The following is a 24,521-nucleotide window of genomic DNA, read 5'->3' on the forward strand; positions in this document are numbered from 1 at the left end:
CAGAAAAAGGAAAAAACAAAATTTTGCTGTGACACTGTGTACTTCTGCCTTGTGGATATAGTTAGAGAGACTGCCTTACCTTGAGAGCAGTTAACTTACAGATAAATAGGTGAAACTTCTTTCAGAAATGTCTTAATTTTATTCTTGGGTTTGTGGGAATTTTAGAAATAAAGGCTTTTAATTGTTCACAGCTGGTGCATGGATATAGTGGTAATAATAATTAGGAACAATATGGTTCACCTCTTAAGTTGTTAGTTTTAATCCACTAAATTTTTTTGATCTGAAGTCCGGCAGCGTCTTCCAGTGGAACATTAGGTGGGGGTCCATCCTAGTTTTCAGTCAGGAAGTGTGCGTGTCTTGCCTTGTCTTGCCAATTTGTTAGAATGATTTCCATGGTTTGATTTGAATGTCTTCCACCTAAAAGGACATACACAAAACCAGCCCATACTCAACAAAATCCATCCAGACATCCTCACTACAGAGCCCTTGAGCAGATGCAGTGAGTACCATGAGCCGGGATCAAGCATATCTGGGGAGCTTGGGGCCTCAGATGTGGCCCCTGCAGTTGGACCCTACCTAATGGAGATGGGAGCCTTGTTAGGAGAGGAAGTGAGCTTGAATTAAGTGCTTGTGAATGGGGGCTGAACCCCATTGTGGCGTTCATTACTTCCTTGGGATAAAAAACACTTTCTAAGGCTTCCCTGGTGGGGCAATGGTTGAGAGTCCACCTGCCGATGCAGGGGACACGGGTTCGTGCCCCGGTCCGGGAAGATCCCACATGCCGTGGAGCGGCTGGGCCTGTGAGCCATGGCTGCTGAGCCTGTGCGTCCGGAGCCTGTGCTCCGCAACGGGAGAGGCCACAGTGAGAGGCCCGAGTACCGCAAACAAAACAAAACAAAACAAAAAACCTCTTTCTATTCCCTGGATAGTAGACCCAAATCAGAAAGCTGATTTTTATAAGTTATTTATCCCTCCCACCTTGCTTTTTGTGAAGTCTTCAAATTCCAAAGTATTAAGACAAGTTATTGGTGGAGTTCATGCTCCATGGCTCCATCTTAGAGAAATTTTTCTAAGTGATAAATATTTATTAGAGAATAAGTATTGGACACAGTGGTTAAGACTCTGTGTTTCCACTGCAGGGGGCGCGGTTACATCCCTGGTCAGGGAACTAAGATGCCACATGCCATGAGGCGCAGACACAAAGAAGAAAAAAAGAGAGAGAGAATAAGTATTAAAAAACATGTATTCTTGAACAGTGATTTGGATGGAAGTAGTATTCTGAGAAACTTTTTTTTTTTTTTTTTTAGGATAATGAAGCTATTTCAGTATTATTTAAAATAAGAACAACCTTTAAACCGTATGAAGTGGGCAATAGGGGAGAAGCACGCCTTCCTGAGAAGGGTCTTCTCAGGGGCAAAGGCAGCAAGGGTGGGTGGGCAGGAGGGAGTGCAGGCCTGGACGTCAGCGGTGCTTCCTCGGGGCGGGCTCTGCAGGTAGGAGAGGTGGCTCTGGGGCTTGGCAGCTCCTGGCTGGAGTGGAGGGAGCTGGCCTGGCGGTCCGTGCCAGTGACTCAGGCAGGGGTAGGGCAGGGGTCAGCTGGGGAAAAGAAATGTGGGTTTGAGTGTCAGGAGGAGGTGGTCCTGGCTCTCAGGACTCAAGGGGGACGTCAGGCTGCAGGAGGCCCAGGCCCGGGAGTGCTGATCCGCCCCCATCTCTCCAGCGAGGCTCTGTGACTGTGCCCGGGGCGGGTGGGGGGTGGGGGGGGCCTCACAGCAGGGTGGGCGGCAGACGGGGAAGGCTCAGGCAGGGCTGCTAATCACGCTGGGGTTCAGTGTCCTCTTCTCGGAGGCGCTTGCACCCGGAGCAGGTGCTTCTTATCAGAGGCCCCGGCCTGGGCACAAAGACAGGGACCACTCCATTCCTCATCACGGGCCGGAAGGCCGACAGCCTGGGCTCGGGGCTCTCAGACCTGAGAGGCCCGTCGAGCCGCCTTTGTCCTTCCTCGCGTCGGCTGAGGGCCCTCAGCTCGGTCTCCATGGCACAGGGGTCTGGGGACTCCTGGCTGGGCGGACACGGGGACAAGCTGTTTAGGCTTTCAACGGGGGGGGTACGGATGTCCACCAGGCTCTGCGTGTGGCAGGAGAGGCGGACGGTGCACCGGGACCTCATCGTGAAACCGTTGCCATGGCCGGAAAACCCCAGCCCCGAGGAGGTGCGGAGGGGCGGCCCGCTGGGAAAGCGCCTCCAGCCCTGGGGCGCCGAGGACCCGCGGACTGGGTAGTACTGCCAGCGGCGCAGGGCGGCGGGGAGCGGCCGCCGGCAGCGTAACCAGAGCTCATGATCCTGGCGGCGGCGGCGGAAGGACAGGATTGGGCGCCCTTCCCGGTCCATCGGGAAGTAGGTGCCGTGGGCGGACCCGGTGCGTGGCAACCATGGGGACTGGCACTTCCAGACGTGGGCTGGCTGCGTGGCCTCGGCCGTGTCCAGGTACATGCTCAGGTAGCTGCCCATGCTAGCGGGTCAGTGGGGTCGGATTTTCGACGGGCTTTGGCTTCTGGGAGGCCCCGAAGTCAGTAGACGCGAAGCTTACGGCGCTAGGCGACCGTTGGCATCAGGGTGTGTGACGGTTCGTGGGGCGTCATAACCTCTGGGCACGAGGTTCTGCGCGAGCCAGGCCGGGGCCTCGCGGACTCACTCGGGGCCTCGCGGACCCACCCGGGGCCTAGCGGACCTGGGGCCTCGCGGGGCGCCCCTGTGTTCTGAGCACAGGGGATCCTTCAGCTCCCACTGCTGGCCCAGGCGCTTGGCTCTGGGTGGCGGGGGAGCCCTCCACTTTTTGCCCCTGACACTTAAAGGGAGAAAATATAATAATTTGTACCAGGTCCTGAAAATTGACTGAAGGGCACTCTCTTTCATTACTGTAAAAATGAACAAAATGCACTTGAATGCTCCTTTAAGGAAAAAGAGCGAATTTACTTGTATTTCTACAGAGGCTGTGTGCTTCTTCTGGAATGGTTGCTAATGTCACTTTTTGTAATTTTATTCTTTTTTTTTTAACATGTTTATTGGGGTATAATTGCTTTACAATGGTGTGTTAGTTTCTGCTTTATAACAAAGTGAATCAGTTATACATATACATATGTTCCCATATCTCTTCCCTCTTGCGTCTCCCTCCCTCCCACCCTCCCTATCCCACCCCTCCAGGCGGTCACAAAGCACCGAGTCGATATCCCTGTGCCATGCGGCTGCTTCCCACTAGCTATCTACTTTACGTTTGTTAGTGTATATATGTCCATGCCTCTCTCTCGCCCTGTCACAGCTCACCCTTCCCCCTCCCCATATCCTCAAGTCCGTTCTCCAGTAGGTCTGTGTCTTTATTCCTGTCTTACTCCTAGGTTCTTCATGACAGTTTTTTTTCCTTAAATTCCATATATATGTGTTAGCATACGGTATTTGTCTTTCTTTTTCTGACTTACTTCACTCTGTATGACAGACTCTAGGTCTATCCACCTCATTACAAATAGCTCAATTTCGTTTCTTTTTATGGCTGAGTAATATTCCATTGTATATATGTGCCACATCTTCTTTATGCATTCATCTGACGATGGACACTTAGGTTGTTTCCATCTCCGGGCTATTGTAAATAGAGCTGCAATGAATATTTTGGTACATGACTCTTTTTTAATTTTGGTTTTCTCAGGGTATATGCCCAGTAGTGGGATTGCTGGATCATATGGTAGTTCTATTTGTAGTTTTTTAAGGAACCTCCATACTGTTCTCCATAGTGGCTGAACCAATTCACATTCCCACCAGCAGTGCAAGAGTGTTCCCTTTTCTTCACACCCTCTCCAGCATTTATTGTTTCTAGATTTTTTGATGATGGCCATTCTGACTGGTGTGAGATGATATCTCATTGTAGTTTTGATTTGCATTTCTCTAATGATTAATGATGTTGAGCATTCTTTCATGTGTTTGTTGGCACTCTGTATATCTTCTTTGGAGAAATGTCTATTTAGGTCTTCTGCCCATTTTTGGATTGGGTTGTTTGGTTTTTTGTTATTGAGCTGCATGAGCTGCTTGTAAATTTTGGAAATTAATCCTTGGTCGGTTGCTTCATTTGCAAATATTTTCTCCCATTCTGAGGGTTGTCTTTTGGTTTTGTTTATGGTTTCCTTTGCTGTGCAAAAGCTTTGAAGTTTCATTAGGTCCCATTTGTTTATTTTTGTTTTTATGTCCATTTCTCTAGGAGGTGGGTCAAAAAGGATCTTGCTGTGTTTTATGTCATAGAGTGTTTTGCCTATGTTTTCCTCTGAGAGTTTGATAGTTTCTGGCCTTACATTTAGGTCTTTAATCCATTTTGAGCTTATTTTTGTGTATGGTGTTAGGGAGTGATCTAATCTCATACTTTTACATGTACCTGTCCAGTTTTCCCAGCACCACTTATTGAAGAGGCTGTCTTTTCTTCACTGTACATTCCTGCCACCTTTATCAAAGATAAGGTGTCCATATGTGCATGGGTTTATCTCTGGGCATTCTATCCTGTTCCATTGATCTATCTGTCTGTTTTTGTGCCAGTACCATACTGTCTTGATTACTGTAGCTTTGTAGTATAGTCTGAAGTCAGGGAGCCTGATTCCTCCAGCTCCGTTTTTCTTTCTCAAGATTGCTTTGGCTCTTCGGGGTCTTTTGTGTTTCCATACAAATTGTGAAATTTTTTGTTCTAGTCCTGTGAAAAATGCCAGTGGTAGTTTGATAGGGATTGCATTGAATCTGTAGATTGCTATGGGTAGTAGAGTCATTTTCACAATGTTGATTCTTCCAATCCAAGAACATGGTATATCTCTCCATCTATTTGTATCATCTTTAATTTCTTTCATCAGTGTCTTCTAATTTTCAGCATACAGGTCTTTTGTCTCCTTAGGTAGGTTTATTCCTAGATATTTTATTCTTTTTGTTGCAATGGTAAATGGGAGTGTTTTCTTGATTTCACTTTCAGATTTTTCATCATTAGTATATAGGAATGCCAGAGATTTCTGTGCATTAATTTTGTATCCTGCTACTTTACCAAATTCATTGATTAGCTCTAGTAGTTTTCTGATAGCATCTTTAGGATTCTCTATGTATAGTATCATGTCATCTGCAAACAGTGACAGCTTTACTTCTTCTTTTCCGATTTGGATTCCTTTTATTTCCTTTTCTTCTCTGATTGCTGTGGCTAGGACTTCCAAAACTATGTTGAATAAGAGTGGTGAGAGTGGGCAAGCTTGTCTTGTTCCTGATCTTAGTGGAAATGCTTTCAGTTTTTCACCATTGAGGATGATGTTGGCTGTGGGCTTGTCATATATGGCCTTTATTATGTTGAGGAAATTTCCCTCTATGCCTGCTTTCTGCAGGGTTTTTATCATAAAAAGCTTTCTCTGCATCTATTGAGATGATCATATGGTTTTTCTCCTTCAATTTGTTAATATGGTTTATCACATTGTTTGATTTGCGAATATTGAAGAATCCTTGCATTCCTGGGATAAACCCCACTTGATCATGGTGTATGATCCTTTTAATGTGCTGTTGGATTCTGTTTGCTAGTATTTTGTTGAGGATTTTTGCATCTATGTTCATCAGTGATATTGGCCTGTAATTTTCTTTCTTTGTGACATCATTGTCTGGTTTTGGTATCAAGGTGATGGTGGCCTTGTAGAAGGAATTTGGGAGTGTTCCCCCCTCTGCTATATTTTGGAAGAGTTTGAGAAGGATAGGTGTTAGCTCTTCTCTAAATGTTTGATAGAATTTGCCTATGAAGCCATCTGCTCCTGGGCTTTTGTTTGTTGGAAGATTTTTAATCACAGTTTCAGTTTCAGTGCTTGTGATTGGTCTGTTCATATTTTCTATTTCTTCCTGATTCCGTCTTGGCAGGTTGTGCATTTCTAAGAATTTGTCCATTTCTTCCAGATTGTCCATTTTATTGGCATAGAGTTGCTTGTAGTAATCTCTCATGATCTTTTTTATTTCTGCAGTGTCAGTTGTTACTTCTCCTTTTTCATTTCTAATTCTATTGATTTGAGTCTTCTCCCTTTTTTTCTTGATGAGTCTGGCTAATGGTTTATCTATTTTGTTTATCTTCTCAAAGAACCAGCTTTTAGTTTTATTGATCTTTGCTATTGTTTCCGTCATTTCTTTTTTATTTATTTCTGATCTGATTTTTATGATTTCTTTCCTTCTGCTAACTTTGGGGGGTTTTTTTGTTCTTCTTTCTCTAATTGCTTGAGGTGCAAGGTTAGGTTGTTTATTCGAGATGTTTCCTGCTTCTTAAGGTGGGCTTGTATTGCTATAAACTTCCCTCTTAGAACTGCTTTTGCTGCATCCCATAGGTTTTGGGTCGTTGTGTCTCCATTGTCATTTGTTTCTAGGTATTTTTTGATTTCCTCTTTGATTTCTTCAGTGATCACTTTGTTATTAAGTAGTGTATTGTTTAGCCTCCATGTTTTTGTATTTTTTACAGATCTTTTCCTGTAATTGATATCTAGTCTCATGGTGTTGTGGTCGGAAAAGATACTTGATACAATTTCAGTTTTCTTCAATTTACCAAGGCTTGATTTGTGACCCAAGATATGATCTATCCTGGAGAATGTTCCATGAGCACTTGAGAAAAATGTGTATTCTGTTGTTTTTGGATGGATTGTCCTATAAATATCAATTAAGTCCATCTTGCTTAATGTATCATTTAAAGCTTGTGTTTCCTTATTTATTTTCATTTTGGATGATCTGTGCATTGGTGAAAGTGGGGTGTTAAAGTCCCCTACTATGATTGTGTTACCGTCGATTTCCCTTTTTATGGCTGTTAGTTTTTGCCTTATGTATTGAGGTGCTCCTGTGTTGGGTGCATAAATATTTACAATTGTTGTATCTTCTTCTTGGATCGATCCCTTGATCATTATGTAGTGTCCTGCTTTGTCTCTTCTAATAGTCTTTATTTTAAAGTCTATTTTGTCTGATATGAGAATTGCTACACCAGCTTTCTTTTGGTTTCCATTTGCATGGAATATCTTTTTCCATCCCCTTACTTTCAGTCTGTATGTGTCTCTAGGTCTGAAGTGGGTCTCTTGTAGACAGCATATATATGGGTCTTGTTTTTGTATCCATTCAGCCAGTCTATGTCTTTTGGTGGGAGCATTTAGTCCATTTACATTTAAGGTAATTATTGATATGTATGTTCCTATTCCCATTTTCTAAATTGTTTTGGGTTCGTTATTATAGGTCTTTTCCTTCTCTTGTGTTTCTTGTCTAGAGAAGTTCCTTTAGCATTTGTTGTAAAGCTGGTTTGGTGGTGCTGAACTCTCTCAGCTTTTGCTTGTCTGTAAAGGTTTTAATTTCTCTATCAAATCTGAATGAGATCCTTGCTGGGTAGAGTAGTCTTGGTTGCAGGTTTTTCTCCTTCATCACTTTCAGTATGTCCAGCCACTCCCTTCTGGCTTGTAGGGTTTCTGCTGAGAGATCAGCTGTTAACCTTATGGGGATTCCCTTGTGTGTTATTTGTTGTTTTTCCTTTGCTGCTTTTAATATGCTTTCTTTGTTTTTAATTTTTGACAGTTTGATTAATATGTGTCTTGGCATATTTCTCCTTGGATTTATCCTGTATGGGACTCTCTGTGCTTCCTGGACTTGATTAACTATTTCCTTTCCCATATTAGGGAAGTTTTCAACTATAATCTCTTCAAATATTTTCTCAGTCCCTTTCTTTTTCTCTTCTTCTTCTGGAATCCCTATAATTCGAATGTTGGTGCGTTTAATGTTGTCCCAGACGTCTCTGAGACTGTCCTCAGTTCTTCTAATTCTTTTTTCTTTATTCTGCTCTGCAGTAGTTATTTCCACTATTTTATCTTCCAGGTCACTTATCCGTTCTTCTGCCTCAGTTATTCTGCTATTGATTCCATCTAGAGTATTTTTAATTTCATTTATTGTGTTGTTCATCATTGCTTGTTTCATCTTTATTTCTTCTAGGTCCTTGTTAAATGTTTCTTGCATTTTGTCCATTCTATTTCCAAGATTTTGGATCATCTTTACTAGCATTATTCTGAATTCTTTTTCAGGTAGACTGCCTATTTCCTCTTCATTTGTTAGGTCTGGTGCATTTTTATCTTGCTCCTTCATCTGCTGTTTTTCTGTCTTCTCATTTTGCTTATCTTACTGTGTTTGAGGTCTCCTTTTTGCAGGCTGCAGGTTCTTAGTTCCAGTTGTTTTTGATGTCTGTCTCCAGTGGCTAAGGTTGGTTCAGTGGGTTGTGTAGGCTTCCTGGTGGAGGGGACTAGTGCCTGTGTTGTGGTGGATGAGGCTGGATCTTGTCTCTCTAGTGGGCAGGTCCATGTCTGGTGGTGTGTTTTGGGGTGTCTGTGGATTTATTATGATTTTAGGCAGCCTCTCTGCTAATGGGTGGGGTTGTGTTCCTGTCTTGCTAGTTGTTTGGCATAGGTTGTCCAGCACTGTGGCTTGCTGGTCATTAAGTGAAGCTGGGTGCTGGTGTTAAGATGGAGATCTCTGGGAGATTTTCGCCGTTTGATATTATGTGGAGCTGTGAGGTCTCTTGTTGACCAGTGTCCTGAAGTTGGCTCTCCCACCTCAGAGGCAGAGCCCTGGCTCCTGGCTGGAGCACCAAGAGCCTTTCATCCACACGGCTCAGAATAAAAGGGAGAAAAAGTAGAGAGAATTAGAGGAAGGAAGGAAGGGAGGGAGGGAGGGAGGGAGGGAGGAAGGAAGGAAGGGGAAGGAAGGAAGAAATGAAAGAAAGAAAAGAAGGAAAGTAGTCAAGAAAGGAGGAAGGAAGGAAGGAAGGAGGGAAGGAAGGAAAAAAGACAGAAAGAAAGAAGATACAGTAAAATAAATAAAGTAAAGTATAATAAAGTTATTGAATTAAAAATAATTATTTAGAAAAAAAAAGGGACGGATAGAACCTTAGGACAAATGGTGGAAGCAAAGCTATACAGACAAAATCTTACACAGAAGCATACACATACACCCTCACAAAAAGAGGTAAAGGGGAAAAACTCATAAATCTTGCTCTCAAAGTCCACCTCCTCAATTTGGGATGATTCGTTGTCTAAAGGAGGGAGGGAAGGAAGGAAAGAAAGAAAGAAAGAGAAGGTAAAGTATAATAAAGTTATTAAAATTAATTATTAAGAAAAAAAATTTTTTTTTAAAAAAAAACAATGGACGGATAGAACCCTAGGACAAATGGTGGAAGCAAAGCTATACAGACAAGATCTCACACAGAAGCATACACATTCACAAAAAGAGGAAAAGGGGAAAAAATCATAGATCTTGCTCTCGAAGTCCACCTCCTCAATTTGGGGTGATTCGTTGTCTATTCAGGTATTCCACAGATGCAGGTACATCAAGTTGATTGTGGAGCTTTAATCCGCTGCTTCTGAGGCTGCTGGGGGAGATTTCCCTTTCTCTTCTTTGTTCTCACAGCTCCCAGGGGCTCAGCTTTGGATTTGGCCCCGCCTCTGAGTGTAGGTCGCTGGAGGGCGTCTGTTCTTCACTCAGACAGGACAGGGTTAAAGGGCAGAGGCCAGCATGACGTTGCACCAGCCTGAGGCCCGCCGTGCGTTCTCCCGGGGAAGTTGTCCCTGGATCCCGGGACCCTGGCAGTGGCGGGCTGCACAGGCTCCCAGGAAGAGGGATGTGGATAGTGACCTGTGCTCGCACACAGGCCCCTTGGTGGCGGCAGCAGCAGCCTTAGCGTCTCCCGCCCGTCCCTGGGGTCCGCGCTTTTAGCTGCGGCTCACGCCCGTCTCTGGAGCTCCTTTAAGCGGCGCTCTTAAACCCCTCTCCTAGCGCACTAGGAAACAAAGAGGGAAGAAAAAGTCTCTTGCCTCTTCGGCAGGTGCAGACTTTTCCCCGGACTCCCTCCTAGCCAGCCGTGGTGCACTAACCCCTTCAGGCTGTGTTTAAGCCGCCAACCCCAGTCCTCTCCCTGCGCTCCGACCGAAGCCCGAGCCTCAGCTCGCAGCCCCGCCCGCCCCGGCGGGTGAGCAGACAAGCCTTTCGGGCTGGTGAGTGCCGGTCGGCACCGATCCTCTGTGCAGGAATCTCCCCGCTTTGCTCTCCGCACCCCTGTTGCTGTGCTCTCCTCCGCGGCTTCGAAGCTTCCCCCTCTGCCACCCGCAGTCTCCGCTCATGAAGGGGTTTCTAGTGTGTGGAAACCTTTCCTCCTTCACAGCTCCCTCCCACTGGTGCAGGTCCCATCCCTATTCTTTTGTCTCTGTTTTTTTTTTTTTTTTTTTTCTTTTGCCCTACCCAGGTACGTGGGGGGTTTCTTGCCTTTTGGGAGGCTTGATGTCTTCTGCCAGCATTCAGTAGGTGTTCTGTAGGAGTTGTTCCACGTGTAGATGTATTTCTGGTGTATCTGTGGGGAGGAAGGTGATCTCCGCGTCTTACTCTTCCGCCATCTTCCCAGCACCCCTCCTGAGAAACTTTAAAGCAACGACAAAATAGATCTCATATGAGAACATGTAATTACATCAAATTGTTAAGAGATACCTCTTTTACCTTGGACACCTTGGAGAGAAAAAAGAATCTTAAATTTACATTTCATGTCAAAGAAATGTAAATCCTAATTTATGTTATTTTTAGAAGTTAGTGGTAGAACTTTAATTTTATGAACAAATTGATAGCTTCTTATAATTCACACAGACCACTAATTTGGCTGCGGCAGTCCACACTTGTGTTCTGAAACTAAGTGATTCTCATAGCACATCCTCTTCACTTTTCCCACAGGACTTCCTGGAACATGAAAACTTTTGCCAGGTAGAGCTGGTGTAAGAATCCTGCCAAGAAAACTTTGTAATGACAACCTTTTTGCTTTTAAAAGAACACATTGTAAAAAGCTCTCTTGAATCTACAAATAGAACCCATTTTACAAAGCTAAGCTGTTGTTCACATTGTATTTCCAGGGGAGCAAGTTGGAATTGTTTTTACTTCAGAGGGCCATGGAAGTGAAGTGGAGAGAGGTTCTGACTTTGTGGAAACACTAGGTCACTATTAGGAATTAGTGTGAGATCCATAAATTTAGCAATTTCTAAATGGGTGATTTTTGTTGTTTTAGTCACTTTTGCTATTTCATGAAAGATTATCTGTCCAAGTGAACAGAGGGACAGTAAGAATCCCTTTAATAAGGAGCCCTACCTCCCTGCCCCTCAAAGACTCTCTTTTTTTCATCCCGAGCTGTTTATATATGATGAACGTGTGGACACTGTGCATACTTATGTCTTTTAAGTATTTGCTTCTGGAGAGCCAGCTTGAAAAAGCAAAACAGAAAAATCCATTGGCATTTTGAGAGTTGAATCCACAGAAGATGTTGTTTGCAATGTGCCGAAAACATAAGGTCCAAACAGCCGGAACAGGCCTGGTGCCAGGCAGTTTCACTGTGAGAGAAAGAGGAGGTCTGAAGTAGTCCTTTTAGGATTATCTCCAACTCTGCAGCTGCTGTCTGAGTTTGATTATGCACATCCTGCTCCGGGAGACCTGCCTTAACCCTTGGGCCCCTGGGGAACATCAGGGCTGTCTTTTAAACAAAAGACTCTTCCCCTGCACACCCAAGGGCAAAAGCCAAAACAATATGGGGGTTAAAAGAAGGTGGAGCTTTTGAAGATTGGATTTGAGAAAACAATCTAGGAAGCAACCTGATTGCAGAAGTTCGGAACTGCATTGTGCCTTTTAAGACCCTTTAATTTTAGAGACGAAGGAGCAGAGACTTGGGGAAGTTAAGTGACTTGCCCAAAGAGAACTAGTCAGGACTGAAATCCAGGTCTCTTCGCCCCCGGATTACAGCTGTTTTGTAGAGCACCACATTCTTTCTTTCTTTTTTTTTTTTTTAAGGTTCTTAAATAAGGAAATTTTTTAATTACAACATTTTGACACCCATGTAGAGAAGAAATTTGATGTACATGTTGAAGGAAATAATACCTAAGTTAGCAAGATGTTGCACCAACATCTATCAAAGTTGCATTTTTCTTTCAACTAATTTAACTTAGCTTAAAGAATTCTGAGGTTCACAAAGCTGAATAATCCAAAAGCAAATATGTCTCAGGCATAGCTTTATTCAAGAGTCAAATGATAGCAAGAGACCCCCCTTTATTTCTCTTCATTTCTTGGTACGAACTTCTCAATTGTTGGCACAACCCTGAGGCTTTGCGTGCTCATAATATGATTACAGGAGTCCTGTGGCCACTCTCTCAGAAGCCTCAGGAAAATTATTATGGCTTTTTATTCCCTAAATTGCATTCACAGTGGTCTGGAGAATGGAATAATTAACTCTGCCGATAATTAACTTAGGCGAATGACAGTCAAAGGCACATATTTTGCCTTGAATTTAGGGTTGGGAAGCAGTAGATTTTTTTCTCCAAGTTTTCTCTGCTGTTTTTTTTTACATCTTTATTGGAGTATAATTGCTTTACAGTGGTGTGTTAGTTTCTGCTTTACAACAAAGTGAATCAGTCATACATATACATATGTTCCCATATCTCCTCCCTCTTGCGTCTCCCTCCCTCCCACCCTCCCTATCCCACCCCTCCAGGCGGTCACAAAGCACCGAGCTGATCTCCCTGCAGCACCACATTCTTAATGACACGATTCTCACATTAATATACGTAATACGTTGTATATTTTTGAAAATTGAGCCGAAAGAGAAGAGACTTTAAAAAAGCATTTGGAGTTATGAGCTAACCAGCCACATTCAGATTTTTCTTTAAAGCAGTAGTGTTTCCGCAGTGTGTAAATCCTAATAACTGGACCAGTATATAGATTATTCCAGTAAATTCTGTGTATGATTCCTAAAGACAGAACAGGCATAGTAGAGAGGTGTTGGGAGGGAAAATTTGAGTCTAGGAAGCCTGTTCTGAAAACTAGGAAGGATGTTTACATAAAGAACTCTTGTTCAACAATGGTGGTGTCGGGAGCAGGGCTGCCACCTCTGAGGATTTATGGCCTCCAGTCTGGAGAAGGTAGGTGGGCTCACATTATCTGTGCTGAAGAATGTGTGTGGGGTCCTTGAGCCTAATGGTGTCCAGGTAACAAAAGGCTTCGTCAAAGAAGATGGCTGTCTAGAGTTCTTGGAGAGTAATGTGTGGCTGTTTGTTTCACATTTGTGTTGGGAAGTGATAATTTTCCCTGCTCTGTAGTTGAAACAAGATCCCCATTTTTCTTCCTTTTAAAGGTTGGGAAGCGAATTTCTTGTAGGAAATAATACATTAAATCCAGGGATGTCACTGAAATGTGAATGCTTTCCCTTCTTGGCCAGTTAAAGGACTGAACTGGTAGAGTTTTGTTTGGTATAATGGAACTGGGTATCATTGTTGACCTAAAAGGGTGTTTGACTAAGGAAGAGAGAAAAATCAGGATGATCTTATTCACTAACATGCCAAGTGGATTTGGAACCTATTATTTTTTAATATAAATTTATTTATTTATTTTTGGCTGCGTTGGGTCTGTTGCTGCGCGCGGGCTTTCTTTAGTTGCGTCGAGCGGGGGCTACTCTTCGTTGTGGTGCGCAGGCTTCTCATTGCGGTGGCTTCTCTTGTTGCGGAGCACAGGCACTAGGCACGCGGGCTCTAGAGAGCAGGCTCAGTAGTTGTGGTGCACGGGCTTAGTTGCTCCGCGGCATGTGGGATCTTCCCGGACCAGGGCTCAAACCCGTGCCCCCTGCATTGGCGGTCAGATTCTTAACCACTGCACCACCAGGAAAGTCCCTGGAACCTATTTTTATACTTTTTAATAGTGGGGTTTTTCATTACTTTATTCACTTTTAAAGGTTATGTTGCGTGTGAGCTGAGCATCCTTTTCTATGTCTCAGCATCCTTTCTGCAAGACTTAAAAGAAAATACTACATTTAGGATACCCTACTGAGATAACAGTGGAATGTCTTCCTTTGCATTTATTCTCTTTCTAGGATTTTGGTGACGTCTATAGCTGAAAATAAAGGGGTTGACGGGAGGTCTGGAGCATATCCCAAACAGGCAAATGTGGGAGTCTTCTTTTAGAGCTATGCCTTGGGAATGTCTTTTATTTAGTGGTCTAATTAGGACATGCCTGAGTCCGTTTATTGATTGACAAGCTTTTGAAGTACCTGTTGCCTACGAGTGAATTTTTCAAGTAGTTAGTTACCTGATTTTTTTTCCCCCTCGACTGGAGAAAAGTTAGGGCACAAGAAGAAGTTATAGATTATTATCCTTCTTCTTCACCAAAGACAGAGTTTTGGGAACTTTGGGAAGAGAAGGTTATCAAAAGGTAATGAATCCTTTCCTCCTTTGTTTCCCTTAATTGATAGCAGTGGCTCTTTGTTCCTTTGAGAAACACTTTCTCAATGCTATTCTAATGCTGTAATGATATCAAAGGAGGCAACTAAAGTGATTTTCTCTGAAGGCAATTATTCCAGTTTATGATATATTATAAAACTTTTTGAAGAGCCATTTAGACTCATAAGAGAGGGGAAGTAGCTTAGGGATCTGTGATCTTTATTTGAGATAGTTATTAGTCTCTCTAATTGGATATTTTGAGCAGAATGGTCAGTTTCAGGATGTGTAGCGTAAGATGACTTTTGTGTATGTACTGCCTCCAAATTGTCACCTTGCCCAGAAGCAACCTTCTTCAGGTGGAAGCTTTCTCTGGGAAGGGGATGTATATGTCTATTTCTGGATTAGTTTCACACAAATGAAGTGTCTTTGCCACCTGCTGCTCTCTGCCTAGGGTTGGAATTTTTCCCTTTCACTGCTTGTCACTTGGCCTTTGAATGGCAATGTGTCCTCCCTTGCAGAGCCAGATGATTCTGCGTAATTCATCAGGAGAAGTTTCTCCGAGGAGTTATTAATTCAGTTGCTCCGTAGCAAATAGCTCACACTGCAATGATAAACCTCTGAATTTGAAGTCTCTTAAAAAACTTTTTTTTCTTTTCTTCCCAAAATGTATACAATGGATTTCCGAGCAGCTAAAAATCCCACATTGCATCGCGCTGTCATCGTCTGTAATCTCTTTTTAGAGGATTCAGTGTCGTTTAGCTGCTTCAGCTAAACCACATTAACATGAAGTTCAGGCTTTTGAAGTGTAGAAGCAGTGAAGGAATAATAACGGGAGATCCTTTAGATTTCCTTGAAGAAGAAAGAGGAATGTATGCTGTGAATATACATGAATGTCCCATGTTTGAAAACGTGACTTATTAATTTTGGCTGGGAGTTAAGCTTGCCCCTGGTGCCTTGGGCCTCTTCCAGGAGAGGTACTCAGAGTCCTAGGTACTGTTAGAGAGGAGCCTTTCATTCTTGGCGTTCTGGGGGAGATTTACATCTGTAAGCCGGATAAAAATACATGGAAAGGTGATTAGTTTAATTGGCCCACTATTATAATTATTCAGTAGGAGGTGACTGTACAGGACGGCTATTCTAGCCCGAGATGCCTGGTAGGAAGGGGAGGAAACTCATTGAAAACAGCAGCAACATTATAAAATGTTGGTTTAAATGTGCGTTTAAAAGCAAATTACTCTGGCACTTTAAGAAGGATGGAGGAATTCTTAACTATGTGGGATTAGAATCCACCCTCACCACCCCCAAAAGAGGTGGGCTTTTTTCAAGGAAAATTGTGGGGAATTCTGCTAATGATCTCTCTCCCCTTAAATATTACCAGGGTAACAGGATTTAGTGGATGTAAACTCGCTCCAAGTGTTTGTAACATTCAGATAGCCATTCATTCCCAAGGTGTTGGGACCGACAGGGTGGCCACAAGGGTGGGGATGTTTGGGCTTCTTTCAGAAAAAGCCCCGTCGAAGGGAATGTTGTAAAGCAGAGTATTTTTCTTTCACATCAAAGGGCAGGGAATGTTGTACAGACAGTGAGCTAAGAAGTAGGGAGCAGGCCTTTCAGTGCTCGCTTTGGGAAAGTATGTGTGGAATGTCGTAGTTCACGGACCAGGGCCCCCGTCCCCAAGTGAATCCAGGTGCCTGCCCGGGGCTGTTTTCCTGGAGCCCAACGACCGGAGGCAGAAACTGAAGCCAGATGAACCAAAAATAAAATTGATGGCTTTATTGGACATTCTTTTCATGAAATTTAACTTTCTAATGTGCACATATATCACTCGGGGGATGTCATTATCTGTGGCTGACCTTTTGTTTGGGGGAGTTGCAGCTCACTGCTGCTGTGCTCAGCTCGGCTTTGATTCAGCCTACATCTGTTGAACATGTGGGGTGTATATATATATATATATATATATATATATATATATATATATATAATTTTTTTTTTTCCTCTGAAGCACACTGACAATTGGCTAAAAAGATTTAATGAAAACCAGTCAGAACTAATTTCACTTAGCTATTCCAGTTTAGGGTCTCAGCTCTCCTCGTTTCAGATGTAGACGTTAGGGCTTCCTGCAAGTCACAGCTGGAGGCAGCATCAGGAAGGCTTCTTGGGCGGGGGACTGGGTGCCTTTGTCTGACAGCCCCCCTCCGCGCCCCTCCCCCTCCCCCTCCCCCCCGCCGCTTCCCCCCCGCAACCCCGCTCCCGCTGCCCGGGTTAATGATTGCAGGGCGGCTGGGAATAATGAGCCAGCGCTGCAAGGCTTGTTATCAACGTGCTCGAGAAATATTTAAAAACCATCCCTCCTCCCTCTCCGCCTTTCCAATAGGAGTCAGAGCATGGCTGTGGTTACACCTAATAAATCCCTTAGACTTCACTGGACTGTTTAATGGGACCTAATGGAGTGTCATGTGCACTTCAGTGGGTGGCGGATGGTTCTTATTTTTGTGTGGTGTACTGCTCACTGTTGAAAAGCTGTGAGGTCTGAAGACTTTCCAATAATTACAGTCTTTTACGGTATCAGAATCTGCCGGAGACAAGACTTGGGCCATTATTTAACAAGTCATCCGAATTTCCATGTGAGCTTGGGGGATATCAGAGGAATTAGGTCACAATAATATAAAATTGGACTTTGTCCTTCAACTTACTCCAGAGAAGTGGCTGGAACGCCTGCTCTCCCTTCTTCAGGCAAATCCCAGTCATGGTTTCTCCCTCTGCCCAAGTGCCCCTGAGTGTTCCTGGCTGCCCGTTCCTTCTCCCTACGGCATCCTCACTCTCATCTTTGGCCAATCTGGAGGCAAGCAGTGGTGAGGCTTCTGGTTTGGGTATGATGTCACTTAGGGCAGGAGATGGCCTTGTCTTGAACTTGGTCATCCTAGAGAAGCTTCTGCCTCTCACCTTGGAAGACGCCCTCCTTGGGGTTGATGCGGCCTTCTTTCCACAGCAGCTCCATGTTCAGCCTCCCAGCTGTGCTTGGTTAATACTGGTCGGCCTCGTTCCCTGTAGCACTGGGCAGTCCACTTAGGTCACTGGACAAGTTCCTCGACAGAGCCGCCTTCCTGTTAGACTGAGGCTGCACCGCCTCCTACCCCTGCTGTCTTGGTTGGACTGCATTATCCGTGGGCCGCTTAGGGAGCAGGGACAAGGTTCTTGCCCTGGGAGCTAGAAGTCAGGCCCAATTCCTTCAGTCTTTGTCTTCGCCTTAAAGCTTTCTTGTGATAAAATCTTCCTCTGCTGGTCTACCCTCCAGGCAGGTTTGTTGAACTCTGACAGCTTGAAACCCCGGTGCTTGGAAGGGTTAGACTCCTCTAAGATCATACCTTACTATTGGATTCCCCAGTCTTTATTCATTTCTGGGGGCTTTCTCTTGATTTGTTAGATGCCCGCCTGCCCTGGAAAAAGCACTGTCTGGCCTTAGTTTCTCCATAAGTAAAATCAGATTAAGACAACTAACTCATGTAACTGAAAGGGGAGCAGTCCCAGTGCCTCCAGAGGGAGGGATCTAGGATGTTTTCATGGCCCTTCATAACTTACAGAGCTTTTCTCACACTTATCAAGGTCATTCCTCACAGTAACTGTGTGGGGTGGGCATCACTGACCTTGTTTCACAGGTGAGGAAAGCAGTCTCCTCGCGAGGTTGAAGGACAGGCTTAGCAAAACTGAGCATTCGGTCTGAAGTTTATGAAGCGTCAGATGGTAGACGTGGCCTTGACTCTTGGACATGACGGGTAGTGGGAGGCATGTTTTGCCTTTCTTGATGTTTTGGGCCTGGCAGTCTCCCCAAAGTGGCTTTGTACCTATTTTTGTTATAGGTCTAAGGAGGTTAGAATTCAGTGAATACATACTGATTATTTGTGATTCCTGATTTTAAACATAGGAATCTTTAAAGGGAATGCAGACTTTTAAGTCTTACAGAAAATGAAGTATCAAAAATCATTTTACATAAGCCAGAGAAAAAGTTACAAGTTTGCATGCTTGATGTACAGAGCTGATCTCCTTAAAGCAGTTGCTAAAACCACCCTGTTATTATATAACAATATGTGATTCTTGTTACACCTTACAGGCAGAAATTTCTTCACTCCTTTCCTTGACGTTAAAAAGGTGGAGCAGGGCTTCCCTGGTGGCGCCGTGGTTGAGAGTCCGCTTGCCGATGCAGGGGACGCGGGTTCGTGCCCCGGTCCGGGAGGATCCCGCATGGCCGCGGAGCAGCTGGTCCCGTGAGCCATGGCCGCTGGGCCTGCGCGTCCGGAGCCTGTGCTCCGCAACGGGAGAGGCCACAACAGTGAGAGGCCCGCGTACCGCAAAAAAAACAAAACAAAAAAAACAAAAAAAAAACGGTGGAGCAGATGTCTCTAGTCTGTTTTCAGTGCTATGGGGGAAATAGAGAAACTTCTTTCTAGATGACACGAGTGCCAAGAGGGTGGTCTCCTGTTAACAGTGGGTGGATTGTGCCCAGAGAGCTGTGGAAACCACACCCCCATCAAGGGGAGGAGATTAAACAGTGAGCAAAAAGTGGGGAAAAGCCCTTCCTTTTTCTTCATGAGAATTAAGGGCCTTCGTAAATACTTGGGATACATCACAAAGACAAAGTGGACAAGCCAGGGAATCCAAAATTGGGTTCTGTTTTGATCCCCCTGCATGTAGCCATGGTCGGGGCGCCTGATTTCGCTTGTCTCTGTTGATCCATCCGTAAAACCGGGATGGTGATACCGCTTCAAGGAAGGCTTGAAAGGCACTCACAGGGCTCCTGGATCTGCAGGGGGAGATGGGGGCCTGGCCACTGGCCTGGAGTGGAGAGACAGGTGTCCTCTGGAAGATGGTGGCTCCGTGCAGCAGTCTTCCTGATGTCCGGGTGACGCCGGTTCCTAACACTTGGTGTTTGGATGTCAGAGTCATATCCTTCGTTCTCTTGTGACACCTGCTGATTTTTTGGCACTGACCCATCCAGGATTTATTTCAACAGCTAGCATGGTGCCTGACCCGTAGTAGGTGCTCAGTGAATACTGGTCAAGCGAATGTACCTCAAGGGGAGGAGGGACAGTGTGCTTACTGACATGTGGGGAGAGACCATGCCTGGCGACAAGTTTCGAGCTTCATTATTTCTGCTTCTGGAGCGTTCAGATGTACTCTACGTAGCAATAGAGGCAATGCTGCAGTGCTATAAATATCACCAAAATCATTCTTTGTTTTCCGTTGCCATTGTCCTGGTCACTGCTTGTCTAGAACAGGTACTGCGGGAGATTCCCAGCTGTTCTTGTGCCTCTGTTGGATGCTTTTACACTAAGCTAGCTGTCCACTCTCACGGCTAAATTTATCCTTCTAAAAGAGAAATCTGATCACGGCACTTTCCTTACTAAAGTGCCCTCAGCGGCTTCCTATCGCCGCCAGTGAAGTCCGCACTCCTTGCTGCCGCGGCACAGGGCCCTCTGATCTGGCCTTGGTGCCTCCGCTGTGTGATACCCCAGGGCCTCCTTGGGCAGCCCTGCACGCTATTTGGTGGGGGGGAGGGGGAGGGGCTCGAATCTGCCAGGTGGAATTGGATCTGCTGGGTTTAAAAACAGGGAGTTTTAAAACCTGCTATGTGCTGAGTCTCCAGATGAGCTGAGAATCAATATCTTTGGGACAAGTCAGCAAGGTACACTAAAAAAAAAAAAAAAAGTCATTGAATGTTTGGAACAGGAGTGCAATAATTCATGTTAAGTGACCAGAGAAAATTGAGATGTTAAGAGTTCTTTGCATATAGTCTTCAAAACTCTATTCAATAAAAAGTGTTTTTCAACTGATCCTATAGTTTATCTGAAAGAATATATATGTTTGTATAGGTACACACATATATACACACACATATATATATTTTACTTTGGAAAAGGAATGAGACGGGGACTTGTACTACTGGAGATTAAAACTTACTGTAAAGCTATAATAAAAGAGGATGATGTGGGAGTAAAAATATTCAAACCATCAAACAGAATAACACCTCTCAGAAGTTTTCAGTGTGGAATAGCAATTCCACGATAAGTCCTTGGGGGAAGGTCCAGATTATCTGGTAAAGGAGGTCGTGAAATTGGATAGTTTAAAAAAAAACACACACAACCTATTTAGATCCTTGCCTCAGGTCATCACCAAAATATATTCATGTGGTTTGGGTTATATATTTTTATATAAAACAGAAAAAAAGGGATATTTGATCTCTGAAGAAGGTTATCTTTTAAAGCCTGAAAGCAAGAAACTTAGTGATTGCTCAACTTGAATATAGAAAATTATTCCTTTTACCGAGGAATTACAAATGACAGTAATGATCACTAGTACCAAAAAATACAAACCCAAACAAGTGTTCATTGTTCTATCCTATATTAGACAAGCTTTAGGAAATGCAAATACCCATTTGGTATTTGCATTAGGATACATCCTTTCTAGATACATTAGGATACATCCTTTCTAGAAAGAAATGTAATTTAAAATAAATTCTAGATATTTTTAAGTGGTTTGGATTTTACATATACTGGGGGAATGTTACTATTTAAAAACTAGTGTAAATTATTTCAAAATGAAAATCTCTAATTTTAGTTTTATAACCCTGGTTTTTCATCTTAGTTTTGTTGTTGTTTTTTAAAATAACAAAGGCCTTTTGGCCTTTGGGTTGTCCAAAAGAGAGATATCTATAATTTACTTCTATTAATCATTTACTTCTCCATATAAAATATGGCAAAGAGATAAACCATCGGGGAAAACATGCCTTATGAAGGGGATTTATGATCCTTAATATTCTAGAAGATCATCATGAGGCATCCTATGTAAAAAACAAGTCATCCTAGACTCCAGTTTCTGAAATGTTCACATTGTAAGTCGCAGGGTGACTTTGTTTTTTGTTTTTTTTTTAAATTTGGCTGCATTGGGTCTTTGTTGCTGTGCGCGGGCTTTCTCTAGTTGCAGCGAGCGGGAGCTACTCTTCGTTGCGGTGGCTTCTCTTGTTGCGGAGCACGGGCTCTAGGCGCGTGGGCTTCAGTAGTTGTGGCTCACGGGCTCTAGAGCGCAGGCTCCGTAGTTGTGGTACACCGGCTTAGTTGCTCCGTGGCATGTGAGATCTTCCCGGACCAGGGCTCGAACCCGTGTCCCCTGCATTGGCAGGCGGATTCTTAACTGCTGCGCCACCAGGGAAGCCCCACGGGGTGACTTTGAACAAGTGCTTTACCTCTCTGGGTCTCAGTATCCTCATCTGTAAAAATGCGAGAGTTGGATTAGCTCACAGTTTCCCAACTGGGATGCCGTGCTACAGCTGTGCCAAGATTCTGATGCCCCTGAGCCTTCAGGGCAGCTGGACAGAGCCTGTGGTGGAGGCCACAGGTCCGTCACTTCCAGCCAACGGCAGCCATTTCTTTCCCCCAGTGAGTCGTGCAAATACTACCACAAATCACACGTAATGCATCAAACCTGTGTGAAGCAAGTTGTTCTATTCTTAAATTCAAGAGGTGAAAGCTAGGTGGAGAAGGAGATGATTTCAAATATCATAATAAACCACTCACCCTTTCCACTCAATATTCAATAGCGTGTTAAAAAATGAATGGTGGAAAATACATCAGAATGTTATCAGTAATTGTTTCTGGTGGTGGGTAGTTTTATTCTCTTATTTATAATGTTCTATATCTTTTAAATTTGCTGTGTTAGGAGTGGGTTAAGTTTAACAGAAGAATAGTCTTTAAAAACAAATTCTCCCTGTAGCCGTCCTTATATTCCAAAACTCCATAAGTACAGGTGGCCACTTGCGGCTGTCAGTGTTAAGATTCTAACAAAAGTAAAACACCAAACCCGGACCCATTTCTCTTTATGTAAATATCCCTGGGCATTTTCATCCCAGGGTTTCTTGCTCAGGCTGGTTTAAGGTGTGAGAAGTAATCTTTAAGCAGAAGACCTATCTGTCAAGGGAGTTAGAAGCCTTCTCCTTACTCAAGGGTAGCTCACCAGAAAAGTCTTCTGCCCCGTATTCCTCCCCAGATGCTCTCTTCTCTCTCTTTTCCCTTCCCTGGGATCTCTGGAATTACGGAATAATCCTTCTTTCTTTGTTCTTCTTGATCCCCGGTGTGGATTTAGTTAGATGTCCCTTGTGCCCGCTCAGCTAAGTAATGGAGATTCTGTTAACTTGTCCTTTATATGGCAGCCCTTCTCCTTCCTTAGTCATTATTGTTTTTCCTCTGCCAGCCCCCACCTGCTTATTTACATCTTTCTGGTAATGAGTTGCCTGGAACTTTCCAACCTATTAGTTTAAATCAGATTGGGGAATGTGGGCTTTTTTTCACCCTTTGTTGGCTTTGCTTTACTTTGAGGATAAACATTATAGACATTAAATCTGTTTAACCCCTATTTTCTCTGGCTTCTTAAACAGGTACTTTTGATTGACTCCAAACATTTTAATTTTCTGAAAAATGTAATTGCTTTGTCTAAGCGATGGGAGTGGCGGGCGCATGGGAAATGAGACGTGCCATTATAATTCTTAAGCAAAATTTTAGATTGATTAATAGTGAGGCTACTGTGGCATATGGTAATTACTTATAAAGTTTAGATATACTATCATATTGCTTATATTAAAACTATACTAAATATAGATTACTTTCTTTTATAGAACACTTTAGGGTCCTACAGGGTGCTTTGACATTCTGAGCAGAGATAACAAACTAAGGTATTAAGTAATCGAAATTTCCAGTCGGTAGAACCCTAGTAAAGAACATTGTAATTATATATTTAATTTTTAAAGTAATGTCGTTTTCTTAAGTGATGCCCCTGCACTCTGAGCCATTGTAACAAATTTGTTGAGTGCTTCCTGATTATACAGCGCCATGCTCCGCATTGCAGGTGATAGAATCACTTAGTAGCTGGCCACTGGCAGGAGCTCAGACTTAAAATTTAGAGTTACAAAATGTCAGAGGTAGTATGGACCCTGAGGTCATCTTATCCAGCGCTCCCCAGCCATTTTCACATCATGGCACACATTGAAACGGTTTGCACAGCCCACTGCCGGGAAACAAATGGTCGCTTTTGGCTGGAGGTAATGGTTCTGGGGCCTCCAGAGTGGGCTCTGTCCAGATGCCCTGAGGGCCCAGGGGCATCAGAATCCTGGCACAGGTGTGCCAGCGCATCCCAGTTGGGGAACTGTGACCTAAACCAACCCTCCCATTTTACAAATGAGACGTCTGTGTTTACACTGAGACCCAGAGAGGTGAAATAGCTTGTTCAAGGTCATACAATGAATTAGTGATGTGTTATAGTAGATAGAATTTGGAGCATGTCGGAGTCTGAAATGACTTCTTTTTTACATAGAATGATCTTTTTCAAGATCATTAAGGACCATGAAGACCTTTTATAGGGCACGTTTTCCCAGAGGTTTATTATCTCTTTGCCCTGTTATATAAAAGAGAAGTACATGCTTAAGAGTAGGAAATTATACGAATATTTCTTTTCAACAATCCAAAGAATAAAAGGTTGCTTAAAAAAACAGCAAAATGACCCTCCTACAAAGGCGTGTCTGTGGTTTCCCGTCTTTGGACACGTAAGAATTGGAGGCAAAGAAATGTGGACTTGGAGAAGTCTGGGGCCAGCTTGCTCCCTGCAGGCTCAAGATCAACCATCCCACATAGAAAAATAAAAAAAAAAACAAAAACAAAACAAAAAAAAACAGCAAAATGAAGGTTATGAAACTAAAAACAGTCCAGTATACGTAAAAAACACCAAACCATTTTAAAATATTTTATTTACACAAATCGAAAATGTACTCAAGGGCTTCCCTGGTGGCGCAGTGGTTGAGAGTCCTCCTGCCGATGCAGGGGACACGGGTTTGTGCCCCGGTCCGGGAAGATCCCACATGCCGCGGAGCGGCTGGGCCCGTGAGCCATGGCCGCTGAGCCTGCGCGTCCAGAGCCTGTGCTCCGCAGCGGAAGAGGCCACAACAGTGAGAGGCCCGCGTACCGCAAAAAAAAAAAAAAAAGATGTACTCAACCTTTAAAACCTGTAAGTTTGGGAGTTATCTTGCTCTTGAAATTCAAGAGATAAATGTAAGATGGAAAAGGAGATGAAAAATGTTAATATCATCATGAACCATCATCACCTGCATCCTTATGTTTACTGACCGACTATTTAATATGACTCAATGATTCTAGTATATTCGTGGCTTGGTTCAGCCTTATGTACGTCCACGTGTGT

At 43.7% G+C, this 24,521-nt stretch overlaps 1 protein-coding gene and 1 non-coding gene across 3 annotated transcripts in view; both read left to right on the top strand.

Annotated features, from left to right (window-relative positions):
- The window catches only part of SDC2 (syndecan 2), a 151,464-nt gene that overhangs the window by 55,098 nt on the left and 71,845 nt on the right, over positions 1-24,521 (top strand). The window lies entirely within an intron of this gene.
- Positions 23,829-23,959, top strand: LOC115856705 (small nucleolar RNA SNORA38). The gene has a single exon (XR_004040953.1). It is a non-coding gene; the product is annotated as a small nucleolar RNA SNORA38 (small nucleolar RNA).

Source organism: Globicephala melas, chromosome 17 (genome assembly GCF_963455315.2).
Source record: "Globicephala melas chromosome 17, mGloMel1.2, whole genome shotgun sequence".
NCBI classification, from domain to species: domain Eukaryota; kingdom Metazoa; phylum Chordata; class Mammalia; order Artiodactyla; family Delphinidae; genus Globicephala; species Globicephala melas.